We start from the raw sequence: 14,061 nt of genomic DNA on the forward strand, positions 1-14,061 counted from the left end.
TTGTCGATCTGCGAGACATAAGACACTATCCAGAATAGATTATGTCTTTGCATCACAGAGACTATTTGATAATTATGAAGTGGAAATGATACCCAACGCATCAGATCACTGTTATTTACTCCTTAAAGGTACATTTGGTATACTATCCTCCCGAGCCCCAAGATGGCGATTTAACTCGTTGCTGCTTAACAACAAGGAATTCATTACACAACTCAAAGAAGCTCTTATAGTATTCCAACGGGAGAATGCAAACTCGGTGCAAGACCCCAGAATAATATGGATGTCGGTAAAGGGAATGATCAAAGACTTCACGGATAGCTTTTCCTCCAAAATGCGCAAGAATCAAAGCACAAAACTGGATGAGCTGGAAACGCTTTACTCAACGTTATTTAATTCTCTGAAATACAACAACTCAACTCGACTAGAAAATCAAGTTAACGTACTAAAAATAGAGATCAATGACATATACAGACAACAATCGGAAATACAAATACGCAGCACAAGACAACAGCAGTACTCCCATGGTTCCAAACCCAGCCACCTATTAGCCATGCGATTAAGAATTAATGCAATATTTGCAGATATAACTACCATTAGAGCACAACAAGTACTTGTAACAGATCCTGTAAAAATAAACGATACATTCAAAGTATTCTACTCCGATTTATATAAATCAGAAATGACCTTCGATCAAACAAAATGGACACATTTCTTAATCAAATTATTCTCCCTAAACTTTCAGAGGATGACGCTAAACAGTTAGAAATACCGATCACACTAGAGGAACTCAAGAAGGCCATAACCGCAATGAAAAGTGGTAAGGCTCCAGGAAGAGACGGTTTCCCATCAGAAATGTACCTTTCTTGTTGGGACATAATTGGCCCCTTATTACTAAATATGATCTTATACTCAGTCAAGGAGGGGAACTTCCATAAAATTGACAATATTGCACTCATAACAGTCCTCCTTAAAAAAGACAAAGACCCCAACGAGTGCGGTAGTTATAGACCTGTAAGCCTCCTCGGAACAGATATCAAACTGTACTCAAAGGTATTAGCCATCAGATTACAAAAGCATATGACGTCTTTAGTTCACCCGGACCAAACTGGCTTCATAGGAGGCCGCCTGATCACTGAGAACATAAGACGTATACTGCACGTACTTGATGCCGACAAGGAGGACACCATACCTAAGGCGATGCTGTCCCTGGATGCTATGAAGGCTTTTGACAGGCTGGAATGGTCGTATCTGTGGGCAGTGCTAGAAAGGATGGGGTTAGGAAAAGGATTCATCGATATGATTAAAGTATTATACAAAGACCCATCGGCCATGATTACAACAGGCACAATCATCTCTGAAATATTTCCGGTATCACGCTCTGCCAGACAGGGTTGTCCTCTTAGTCCCGGACTGTTCAATCTATCATTAGAGCCTTTAGCACAATATATAAGACAATCCCAATCCATAGAACCTATCGTAATCAAGGGCACACAACAAAAAATTTGTTTATATGCGGACGATGTAATATTGTTCATGAAAAACCCCAACACCACATTGCCTCATCTGCTCAAGTTGATTGAGGACTTTGGTGATTTATCGGGATTTAAGATAAATTGGCCGAAGTCGGCTTTCCTTCCACTTAACACCCCTGCAAACAAAGATACAACCCTCCCAGGACAGATACCGATGGTAAAACATTTCAGATGCTTGGGAGTGGAAATATTCCCTACCATAAGACAAACGGTGAAGCACAACTACACAAAAATCCAAAACAAAATCAAAGACGACCTTGATAGATGGGCAAAACTTAAGAACACAGTACAAGCACGGATATCAATAGTTAAGATGGATGTACTACCTAAAATCAACTTCTTCTGTTCAATGCTACCGTTACCCCCTCCAGAGGGTTACTGGAAAAGATTACACTCCTCCACATACACATTTATTTGGAATAACAAACCACCACGTATAAAAAGATCCACCGCACAGAGAAATAAAGCAGATGGTGGCATGGCATTTCCAGATTTTTTCCTATATTTTAAGGCGTACTCATTAAGTCCATTGACAACATGGTTTGACTCCCAAGCATTAGCATCTTGGAGAAAAATAGAAGAAAACATAGTAGCCCCACATAGACTGAAGGACATAGCATACACTAAACTACCAATCAAGCACTGTGAATGAAAATTTGGCCCCATAATTACTCATGCGATCCGGATATGGCGTGAATCACAAAAAAAAAATCCTAACCCACAAGAATGGCACAATCATACTCCCTTATTCAATAACAATGCTCTCTTAATTGGAAAACGACCTATAAGATTCCCTATATGGGAAGAGCAAGGCATACACTCATTAGGGGATGTTTTTAACAAACAGGGTTTTTGTAGTGATAAAGAAATACGCAAAAAAATTTAATCTCACCAAGTCCACATGGCTTTTTCACAAACAGTTAGAGCTATGTTTGAAGTCTCACGGTGTTCCATTAGACAGACCAATTGAACACCACAGATACCACAAATTCTTCTACTCAAGAGAGACATCGAGAGGTTTTGTTTCAGAATTTTATCATCAATTACTAACGTCCTCGTATGAAACCCTCCAACTTGACTCTGTCTGGAGGAGGGATATACCAGACCTGGAAAATGACTTTGATTGGCAAGGAGCCTGGGCAAATGTCCGACTTACATCAAGGAACCCGGATCATCAACAAATCAATCTTAACTATATTCACAGGACATACTTGACTCCTATAAGACTGTGCCGAATGGGGCTCAAACAAGATTCCAAATGCACCCAATGTACAAATGGGGACGAAGGGACATTTATGCACATGTATTGGGACTGCTCACCAGTTAAGGCATTCTGGAAAGATGTGACCCAACAAATATCAAAACTCGTATCTTGGAATATACCTGTACACCCCTCGGTATTGCTGTTGAATGATGTTTTTGAGTTTGCAGTGAATCCACAGCTAAAGAGATTGGTTTTATCGGGTATCACAGTAGCCAAAAAGCTGATCGCATCACGCTGGTTTCAACCGGAAAAAATGTGCCGGAAGATTTGGTTTCTTACATATCTCGATGTGATTTATCAAGAAATATCTACAGCAAGAATTCTGGGTCTCAATGAATCCAAAATGTCAATGTGGTTAGAAGTGGTGGAGAGAATAAAAGCTAGCTTATAATGGTAGTGTCTGGTTAGGTGCGAGGGATAGTGGAGGTACTTCTCAAGGTGGGGTCCGGGAGGGGGGGGGTTCGAGCTGAGCATATGTGTGTAGGTTTTTTTTTTAGATAACAGGTATTATGGGTATATCTTATATAAAACAACTAACCAAAAGGTGATCTCATTGGATGTGCCCTGACAATTAATGCTTGTATATCTTATCGTGTGTTGTCATGTTTGTTTATATGTTTGTTTAAAAAAGAATAAAAAAATAAAATACAAAAAAAAAGAACCAACCAGTCATTTGAACGTGCAGAATAGGTGCCAAGATTCCATTCCAACAGCGTTGTGATGTAAGGGGGAAGCTTACCAATAAGGGCTTTAATAAAAATAAATGATAGTTATGCCTTTCAACCAGAGAGGGCCATCCAACCTTTTCATGAAGGACACAGCGGTGGGTATCATATCTGTCAACAGTAATAAATCTGAGGGTAGAATGATAGACTGCGTCCATAAATGACAATGAATTATTTTAAGTTCAGCTGTGCCCACAAATGTAGTTATTTATAACATTTCCCATCACATCCATGTCTATCAAATATAAATGTGCTTTCCAACCAACCACAGACATTCGTGTTGTGACAGACGTTGGGGTGTTATGAGCTGTCACCAGTTTGGAATGAACTAAAAACACACACACGGCACAAAGTAGAAGCAAGTTTAACAGCAGTTTTATTGCCATTTAGGGGAAAAGGAGAGATTAGTGTGATCGTCAGCCAGTCCGTAATACAAGAGAATCGTCTTGGAGAAGAGACGTCAGGCAAGCAGGGGTCGATACACATGCTGGTTCTCAGACGATCGGGGGTTATAGCACACAGCAGGGTCCTCCTTCCAAAAGCAGATAAACAGCGCATTGGTCACACAGACAATAATCTTCCTCCTTTTCTTCTTCCTCCTCCTCCTCCTCCTCCTCCTCCTCCTCCTCCTCCTGCTCCTCCTCCGCCTCCTCCTCCACCTCCTCCACCTCCTCCTCCTCCTCCACCTCTCCTCCTCCTTCTCCTCCCCCTCCCCCTCCTGCTCCTCCTCCTCCTCCTCCCCCCCATCCACCTCTCCTCCTCCTCCTCCCTCGCCCCTCCTGCTCCTCCTCCTTTTCCTCCTCCTCCTCCTCCTCCTCCTCCTCCTCCTCCCTCTCCCCCTCCTGCTCCTCCTCCTCCCCCTCATCACCTCTCCTCCTTCTCCTCCCTCTCCTCCTCCACCTCCTGCTCCTCCTCCTCCTCCTCCTCATCCACCTCTCCTCCTCCTCCTCCCTCTCCCCCTCCTGCTCCTCCTCCTCCCCCTCATCCACCTCTCCTCCTTCTCCTCCCTCTCCTCCTCCACCTCCTGCTCCTCCTCCTCCCCCTCCTCCCTCTCCCCCTCCTGCTCCTCCTCCTCCTCCTCATCCATCTCTCCTCCTCCTCCTCCCTCTCCCCCTCCTGCTCCTCCTCCCCCTCATCCACCTCTCCTCCTTCTCCTCCCTCTCCTCCTCCACCTCCTGCTCCTCCTCCTCCTCCTCCCTCTCCCCCTCCTGCTCCTCCTCCTCCTCCTCCCCCTCATCCACCTCTCCTCCTCCTCCTCCCTCTCCCCCTCCTGCTCCTCCTCCTCCTCCTCCCCCTCATCCACCTCTCCTCCTCCTCCTCCCTCTCCCCCTCCTCCTCCTCCTCCTCCTCCTCCTCCTCCTCCTCCTCCTCCTCCTCCTCCTCCCCCTCATCCACCTCTCCTCCTTCTCCTCCCTCTCCTCCTCCACCTCCACCTCCTGCTCCTCCACCTCCTCCTCACCTTTAAATCATAATATCCACAGTGGTGTGCTGTGCTGGCTGCTGGTCCTCAGTAAAGGTCGAAAAATAAGTTGCTAATAAAGTGCTATGCTCGAATCTTATTGGCTAATAATGAGGTAATAGGATGAATAAACCAAAAACAACTGCCTGGCGTCCTAACCTCGACCTCGTTCACAGCTTTATCTCGTGAGCCTCCAGGCTGGCAGCTGCCTCAGTCAGTGACAAAGTGTTAGAGAGAGTGGGCGCAGTTTCGCTCGTTCGGTTAATTTCTCCAGGAGGGAGAAAATTATTATAACACAGAGATGAAAAATAATGATTTTTTATTATTGTAAACTATAAAAAAAATTAAAAAATCTTTTTATTTTTTTATTTACATTTTTTTTGGGGAAGCTTGGCTTCCCTTGGCTTCCATGAATATTCGCCACTAGTAGTAACTGAGATGTGCCTATAGTGTACAGCTAGCAACCTCACACTTACTTGGATATTCTCATATTCGAATTGTCCTGTGATTTGGTTAGGGGTGAGTGATAAAACCCAGATGGTACATCTTCATTGTCATGAGCTATCGTATGTCTTGACCCTCAAAAGTCATTTCTGAGCTTGTGTTTTATGAGTATGTGAAATATCAGCAGGTATATCGGTCGTCTGTCTAATTTGAAGATTGCCGGTTGGATCTTGTCGGTGGTGTCCTTGAGCAAGACACTCAACCACTAACTGCTCCCTGTGCACTTGTGGCAGGAGAGTAATTCCCCCTCTGAGATAATAAAGTACTAATTATCATTATACCACACATGCATCTCAGTTACGAGATGTCAATCCGGTTGACCGCATATGTAGGATGTCAGCGCGAGAGGTTTTCCACCTGCGGAAGCATTTTCCACAACCGTCAACAAAACAAACCATGATGGAAGAGTGACGTTGCGTCGCCCCAGTGCAGATTGACAGGAACACTACACACAGCCTGCCAGGGACGAAACCTGAACCTGAGGCCCGATTTCTGATTCATGAAATCACTAAGACATGACTGAATACCTCAAGAGGAAGAACTATATAGCTCTGTTGGGTTTTTTAAATGGAGGATTTTTACTTTTACCAGAGTAATATTTTTTTTTTTATATATCTGTGGCTCCTCCCACCACTGTCCCGTGGCTCCTCCCACCACTGTCCTCCCACCACTGTCTCGTGGCTCCTCCCACCACTGTCCCGTGGCTCCTCCCACCACTGTCCCGTGGCTCCTCCCACCACTGTCTCGTGGCTCCTCCCACCACTGTCACGTGGCTCCTCCCACCACTGTATCGTGGCTCCTCCCACCACTGTCTCGTGGCTCCTCCCACCACTGTCCCATGGCTCCTCCCACCACTGTCTCCTCCCACCACTGTCCCGTGGCTCCTCCCACCACTGTCCTCCCACCACTGTCTCGTGGCTCCTCCCACCACTGTCCCGTGGCTCCTCCCACCACTGTCTCGTGGCTCCTCCCACCACTGTCCCGTGGCTCCTCCCACCACTGTCTCGTGGCTCCTCCCACCACTGTATCGTGGCTCCTCCCACCACTGCCCCATGGCTCCTCCCACCACTGTCCCGTGGCTCCTCCCACCAGTCTCGTGGCTCCTCCCACCACTGTCTCATGGCTCCTCCCACCACTGTCCCATGGCTCCTCCCACCACTGTCCCATGAACTCCCACCACTGTCTCCTCCCACCTCTGTCTCGTGGCTCCTCCCATCACTGTCTCGTGGCTCCTCCCACCACTGTCCCATGGCTCCTCCCACTGTCCCATGAACTCCCACCACTGTCCCGTGGCTCCTCCCACCACTGCCCCGTGGCTCCTCCCACCACTGTCCCGTGGCTCCTCCCACCACTGTCCCGTGGCTCCTCCCACCACTGCCCCGTGGCTCCTCCCACCACTGTCCCGTGGCTCCTCCCACCACTGTCCCATGGCTCCTCCCACCACTGTCCCGTGGCTCCTCCCACCACTGTCCCGTGGCTCCTCCCACCACTGTCCCGTGGCTCCTCCCACCACTGCCCCATGGCTCCTCCCACCACTGTCCCGTGGCTCCTCCCACCACTGTCCCGTGGCTCCTCCCACCACTGCCCCGTGGCCCCTCCCACCACTGTTCCATGGCTCCTCCCACCACTGTCCCGTAGCTCCCATGCACCGGCTTCACCTTTTAAAAGGTGTTCTCGATGGTTCAACTCGTTCCCAGTCATGATACACTGTCTGTCTGCACCAGAGACCCTGTCTGTCTGCACCAGAGACCCTGTCTGTCTGCACCAGAGACCCTGTCTGTCTGCACCAGAGACCCTGTCTGTCTGCACTGTAACGGTGTCTGGCTGTGTCAACGTCAACTTGTCCGAACGAAAACAATAAGTAGCCCACCAGACGTTGTATCTTCTGGGATTCTGTACACACCCGTTTATTAACAACAATATAAAAAAGGACTATACACATACCCTACGATGTACACAACTATATAAATAAAATGGTGATCACAAACACTACAGCCACATCGTTACTAGATCAATAATTATAACAACAAGTTGACGCTTGACGCTGCTTGTCAGACGTCAGGTGAAGCAGGAAAGTGAAATCACTGGCTCAGGTTAAATAAAACCAAACCTGTAAGCTACATTAGGCACAAACAATGGAGCGCCACCCAGTGACCAAACACGGCACTGCGACCAAACAACAACAACACAAAAATAGAATAGGCCCATTTGTGACCGTTACAGCACCAGAGAGACACTGTCTGCCGTCACTTACGGCTGAACTCGTGGGAACATCTGAAAGTGACGGCGCAATGTTCTCCTTTAATGTCTAAAAGGAGTTGCTTTCATGTGGGGGGGGGGAAGGAAGGCGACCAGCCTGCGGGAGCTGGAGTGGGATTGTTTGTGCCCACGGTTACGCCAAGACCAACAGGAAGAGGTGAGCCGGTGGTTGGCGGAAGGCATACCATTGGCTATATTTAACCATATCGGATAAGAGGAAGCCTACAGTTGAAGCAGGATGGTTGAGGTCATTTGTGGGTAGACAGTAGATTTCATGGGGTGTTCAGACTAGTTGAGTGTACGCACTACTACTACTAGAACCCGACCGATTCATTGACAGATTTAATCAGCCACAGACATCTCGGTATTGGTTCATATGAAAACAAAAAAAATATATATATATAATGTATATCGGCCGATATATCAACATCACAATTTTGTACTCTCTAATATCGGTATCTGCCCCAGAAATCCAGTATCGTCGGGCTCTACCTACAGTACTACTCTACCTACAGTACTACTCTACCTACAGTACTACTCTACCTACAGTACTACCACTTACACACAGGGAAGTCAGGTCACAGCAGCCTGTTCGTTGAGTGCAAGGTATTTATTTTCTTGTTATTGTTTTTTTTATCCACTTTTTCTCCCATTTTCTATTTTTCTCCCATCCCAATTTCATATCGTCCAATTCAACCCTCCCCTGTCTTTGAACGCTGTTTCTTGCCTCCCACAAGCCGGCTGCAATGTGGACTAAGTCATACATAGCACGAGTCCCCTCCGATACTCGAGGTAACAGCAGTCGCATCTTTTCACCTGCGCGGCTCGATCTTTCATCGTCAGGGCACCAACCGACCTGTAGGAGTCGCTGTCCACAACGCCCGATCCCCACCCATCAGTTTCCCACCCCCTAATACTGCCAATGTGTATTAGTACGGACGACCAGCCAAGCTGTTAGCAATGTGGAGCGCTGGGCTCGAACAGGCGAACCCAGCGTCTCCAGCATTGGTGGTGAGCGCCTTGCCCACTGCACCACCTAGCCGCCCTATTTTCTTGTTATTGCTGTGGTACATGTGTCTATCTGTGTGTTCGTTTTGTTTCCTTTTTTACGCTTTGACTGAGCTGCCGTGTTGTTCAGTAAAACCATGTTATGTGCCAATAAAATAATACACTGAAAATGTTTCATTGAAACATTACGTTAGTTTGCAAAAACAACGAAATATTGCAGCTTATTTCCGGGAGGGGTAGGCTATACTGATCTAATCCAGGAGTTCCCAATCTTTTTTCACAGATGACCCATTCAGGTAGGACATTCGCTGTGACCCCTCACCCCTGTGACATTGACATTTTTGTCTCCGGGGGTGACAGTGGCTCAGGAGGTACAGTAGAGCAGTCATCTCGTAATCGGAAGGTTCCCGGTTCGATTCCCGCTCCGCCCTTGCAGCGTGTCAAAGTGTCCTTGAGCAAGACACTTAACCCCTAACTGCTCCCGATGACCTTGCATGGTTGCCTCCGCCGTCCGTGAATGTGTGAGTGAATGTGAGGCACAAGTTGTAAAGCACTTTGGATATAAATGAGTGCTGTCAGGCGATTACAAAAATGTATCTAATTAATTACAGGATTTGTAATTAATTAATCGAATTAATCGCATTTTAATCGCATAACCATTTTATGCCTGATATTCAGTTCAGTTCAGTTCAGTTCAGTTCAGAGTTTTTATTTGCCACATGGAATAATACAATCATAGTTTCTTCATTAAAAAAAATCATAAATAGCAATTCCATGGACAAAAGGAGCAGGAAGAAGAATAAATCTTATTGTTACCTGCCCCTTATTCCTAAACTAACATGTATTTTCTTAATGGTCGGCGTATAACCTTATTTACACAAATAATCATTTATACCATTATAAAAGAAACACAATCCATAGTTAAACAAGAAACATTTAAATAATAATAATAATGATAAAGAATAAAGAAGAAAAGAAAGAGAAGAGAAAAAAAAAGAAAAGATCTCACTATTCAGATCACATTTTGATTTTCATACTGACTAAATATTTTTTTTTTATACATTTTTTTGAATTGATAAACACTGTTACATCCCTTAAGCTCGCTATGGAGAGAATTCCATAACTTTATTGCATGTGTCCGGATGGCAGAATTCAGTACTGTATCTACAAAACCTTCTGTTTAATCATCTTCCATCTATTCATTTGCTTAGATTTTTCAGGTCTGGTACATTTTAGCATGGTGTTATTCACAGTCAAAGATACAAAAAAATTTGATTGATATTCTCATTTTACTCATTTACTCATTTACTCAAAGCCTCGTAACAGACACAGTATTTCTGACACTGAGAATACATTCCCTGAGATCCATAGATGTCCCTAGAATCATATACCAAGAACATGCAAATGGACCATATAAAAAAGTTTTTTCACCGAAAATATATCACCGAAACAGAAAGAACCTGTAACCTAATGCGTGTTGTTGCAGATGATGTCATCAAAACGCGGATTCAGTCATTACATGCGCGCTGTGAGCTCTTCAGTCCTGCGTGATACTCCTCTTGGGACTCGGTGTCGCGCTGTTTCTATGTAAACTCTGCGCGCAACGAGTCCAATAAATGCGTCTTTAACATGCTTTATCCTTATTTACTGTATGCCCGTCGCGGTTAATCACTGAGTGATCTAATATGCATATTATTCAGAGCGAGAGGGGGAGGGATTGTGTTTCTCACATTGACGCTGTCTGTCGCGCGTCTACTGTGCCAAAGTCAAGAGAGCGCATTCATCTGGGGACTAGAAAGGTGCGCTCAGTAGAGCACAGATGTCCGCCTCTCTCTCTCTCTGATTGATTGAAAACTTTATTAACAGATTGCAGAATGGGTACAATACAGTACAGCTCAATACACACAATTGTTAAGGGGATGCAGACCAGAGAAAGACTTTCGTCTTGTTTACTTCAGGGTCCCCCATTTTCAATTCATCAGGACATATATGACATACATGACATACAGATAGACAGTACTGCTACATCTATACATTTATGACCTACCAGATTTGCAAATACAGTACTGTTTGTGATATAAAAATACCCATAAGAGTGATTATTTATTATTTAAGTTAAGTTTTGCCATAATCATATATTTTTCCATAATCAGGTAGCTGAACAACATTGGTAAAAAAAAATCTATTCTATGAATCATTTTCGGCCTTTCGGCATTCGGTTTTCGGCCAACTGTTTTCCTATTTTTGGTATCGGTTTCGGCCAAGAATTTCCCATTCGGTGCATCCCTATAATAGACCATTCTAGAACATTTGTGATGTCACAGTATGATGTCATAATAGAACATTCTAGAACATTTGTGATGTCACAGATCTCATTGTGCATCTTGAGACAGTACTGAACAGGACTGAACAGATAGACTAAACAACACATAGACTGAAACCTGCATTTCTCAACCAAGGTGCCTTGCCTACCGTTTTGCTGTGGAAAGGTGAGTGTCCACAACGGCTAGCTAGCTGTTCTACTTGAATACTGAATTGAATATTGAATATTGATTTTTCAGGTCTGGTCAATTTTAGCATGGTGTTATTCACAGTAAAAGATTTAAAGAAATGTGATTGATATTCTCATTTTACTCATTTACTCAAAGCCTAGTAACAGACACAGTATTTCTGACACTGAGGCGTTGGTTAGACACAGGGGTATTTTCGTTTCGTTTTCAAGGTCAGTTTCGTTTTCCAGAACGCAACGTAATGGCAGGCATGTTAGACATTGGTTTTGCCTCCTGAGCACAGTGATGTAGTACAATGCCAAAGCAGTAGGTGGCAGTAGGTGGCGAACATGAAGGCAATTTTCAACCAATCAGACAACTTGAATGTGCCAATACACTTCCTGCAACAAAAAAAAACACCATCTTTAAATGCCTCCGTGAGCCATTTAGCCAACAGCATTTATTTTTCAGAAAAGAAAGTGCAATAAACAAAACGGATACATTCACTGTGTGTTCTGCCTCTCATTTGTTGATGAAACGAAACTAACATCAACACAATTGACCACCAAGAGTGGAGTTTAGTCTCATCGTCGCCGATTTTGTTAGCTTACGTGCTAACGCGATAGGGATATGCCATTATAACAGTATAGCATTGTGGCTAGCAGCTAACGTAGCCAGCCAGCACCAAACTGATGATATCAGGAGCTATCAGTAGCTAGATAACATTAGACAACGCCTCATGTATTAAACAAAGGTGAATAGATGACTGGGCCATGGGCTAATGCTTGTTAAGATTGAAAGAGGAGCTCTGAGCTAACAGGGTCTGGTAGCTAACGTTAGCTCACGTTAGCCAGCTGCTCATGCAATCGTTAATGCTAGCAGAATGAATGGATGTAAACTTTATTGAACAGATTGCAGAATGGGTACAATACAATACGGCTCAATACAAACAATTGTTAAGGGAATGGGACTGGGCTCCTTATAACAATAACTTGACAACACATGGTAGCTGCAGCTATTTGGGACAGCTCTGTCGTCACCGGACGTTGGTGAGGGCACGCAGATGTCGGTATCTACTGCGCATGGGCGTTGAGCAACAACGGCTCCGTGCAGATTACATGACACGTTGTTGGCAAGTTTTGGCGAGTATCCAAAACGAAAACACCTTTTCAGTGTTCCCGCTAGGGAAACGCGTTTTCCTGCCAAAACGGCATTTCTATTTAACTAGGACAGCAAACGTAATCATTCAGCAACAAAACAAAAACACCCAGTCTAACCATGGCCTGAGAATACATTCCCTGAGATCCATAGATGTCCCTAGAATCATATACCAAGAACATGCAAATGAACCATATAAAAAAAAAATCTGTAAATGTGTATTCTACGTTCTTATGGAATGAATGAGATTTAAAAAAAAAACGTTATTAAAAAAAAAAAAAAAAAAAATTTAATTAATTTTCATAACGCGATAATTTGCTGTGTAATTAATTAATCTAATTAACGCGATAAACTGACAGCCCTAATATAAATACAATCTATTTTACCATTCAGTCTTTTACAGACGGATGTTTACTTTTTAATAGAGGGCCAACAAATTTTGTATAGGCAAGTTGCACAGCTTAACCCTTTCACTACCACACTACCAAAGGGCAATTTTTTCAAAGGACCTCATTTTCATATTAGGGGAACCCCCCCAAAGCCTGTATGATAATCATTGAGGGGGGGTCCCACTTTTTCATAACTTTCTCATTAGGATGTCAATATATAGGATTGTTTTCATACATGTCAGACCTGTGTCGAAGCAAGGTAGACATACGTACCTCTCATACTATATCTATATCTGTACATATCCCTTACTTACTCTTACTAATTAGTTACACTATTGGCCAGTATGACTCACTATAGACTATACATTACTACCATAGTGCCTTATACCTGTATCACCGTACATACTAATACTACAACTCTGTACATACATCTGATTAGCACTATTACTCAGTAGTACTCATTTATATTTTTTATATATCCAGTTGAATCACCTGTAGGCCTACATTGTATATTGCACTTAGTTGCTGTTACGGAACGGAACGCCCTACCCAAAGCTGTAATGTAAAGGAATGTGAATCACTACCCACTTTCAAAACCACTCTCAAAGAACACCTACAGGAGACAGCAATTCGAAACTGGCCACCGTAAATGTCATAACCCAACCCCCTCCAATGTACAGTAAATGACCAAGTATGGTTTTGTCAATATTCCAATGTACAGTTTTGCTTGTACAGTTGTACAGTGTCCCCCACCCACCCCTCCTACCCAACCCCCCCCCCCCCCCCCAACCACCTCCAATGTACAGTCCCCCGCACCTAGCCACCCCTCCTACCCAACCCCTCCCCCACCTCCAATGTACAGTCCCCCCCACCCACCCAACCTCCTCCAATGTACAGTTTCTACGTCAAATACTCTCTTTTCTGGACTCTTTCCGTATACTGTATTTGCAAATCTTGTATGTCATAAATGTATAGATGTACCAGTACTGTCTATCTGTATGTCGTGTATGTCATATGTTATATGATGAATTGAAAATGGGGGACCCTGATGTGAGCTGTACTGTACCCATTCTGCAATCTGTTAATAAACTTTTCAATCAATCAATCATAGATGTAGCAGTACTGTCTATCTGTATGTCATATGTTATGATGAATTGAAAATGGGGGACCCTGATGTAAACAAGACGACAGTCTTTCTCTGGTCTGCATCCCAATTGTATGTATTCCTCCCCCCCCCCCCTCAATGTACAGTGTTACTTGTTTATACAGTGTGC

The sequence above is a fragment of the Notolepis coatsorum genome (genome assembly GCF_963971535.1).
Source record: "Notolepis coatsorum genome assembly, chromosome: 6".
Lineage (NCBI taxonomy): Eukaryota > Metazoa > Chordata > Actinopteri > Aulopiformes > Paralepididae > Notolepis > Notolepis coatsorum.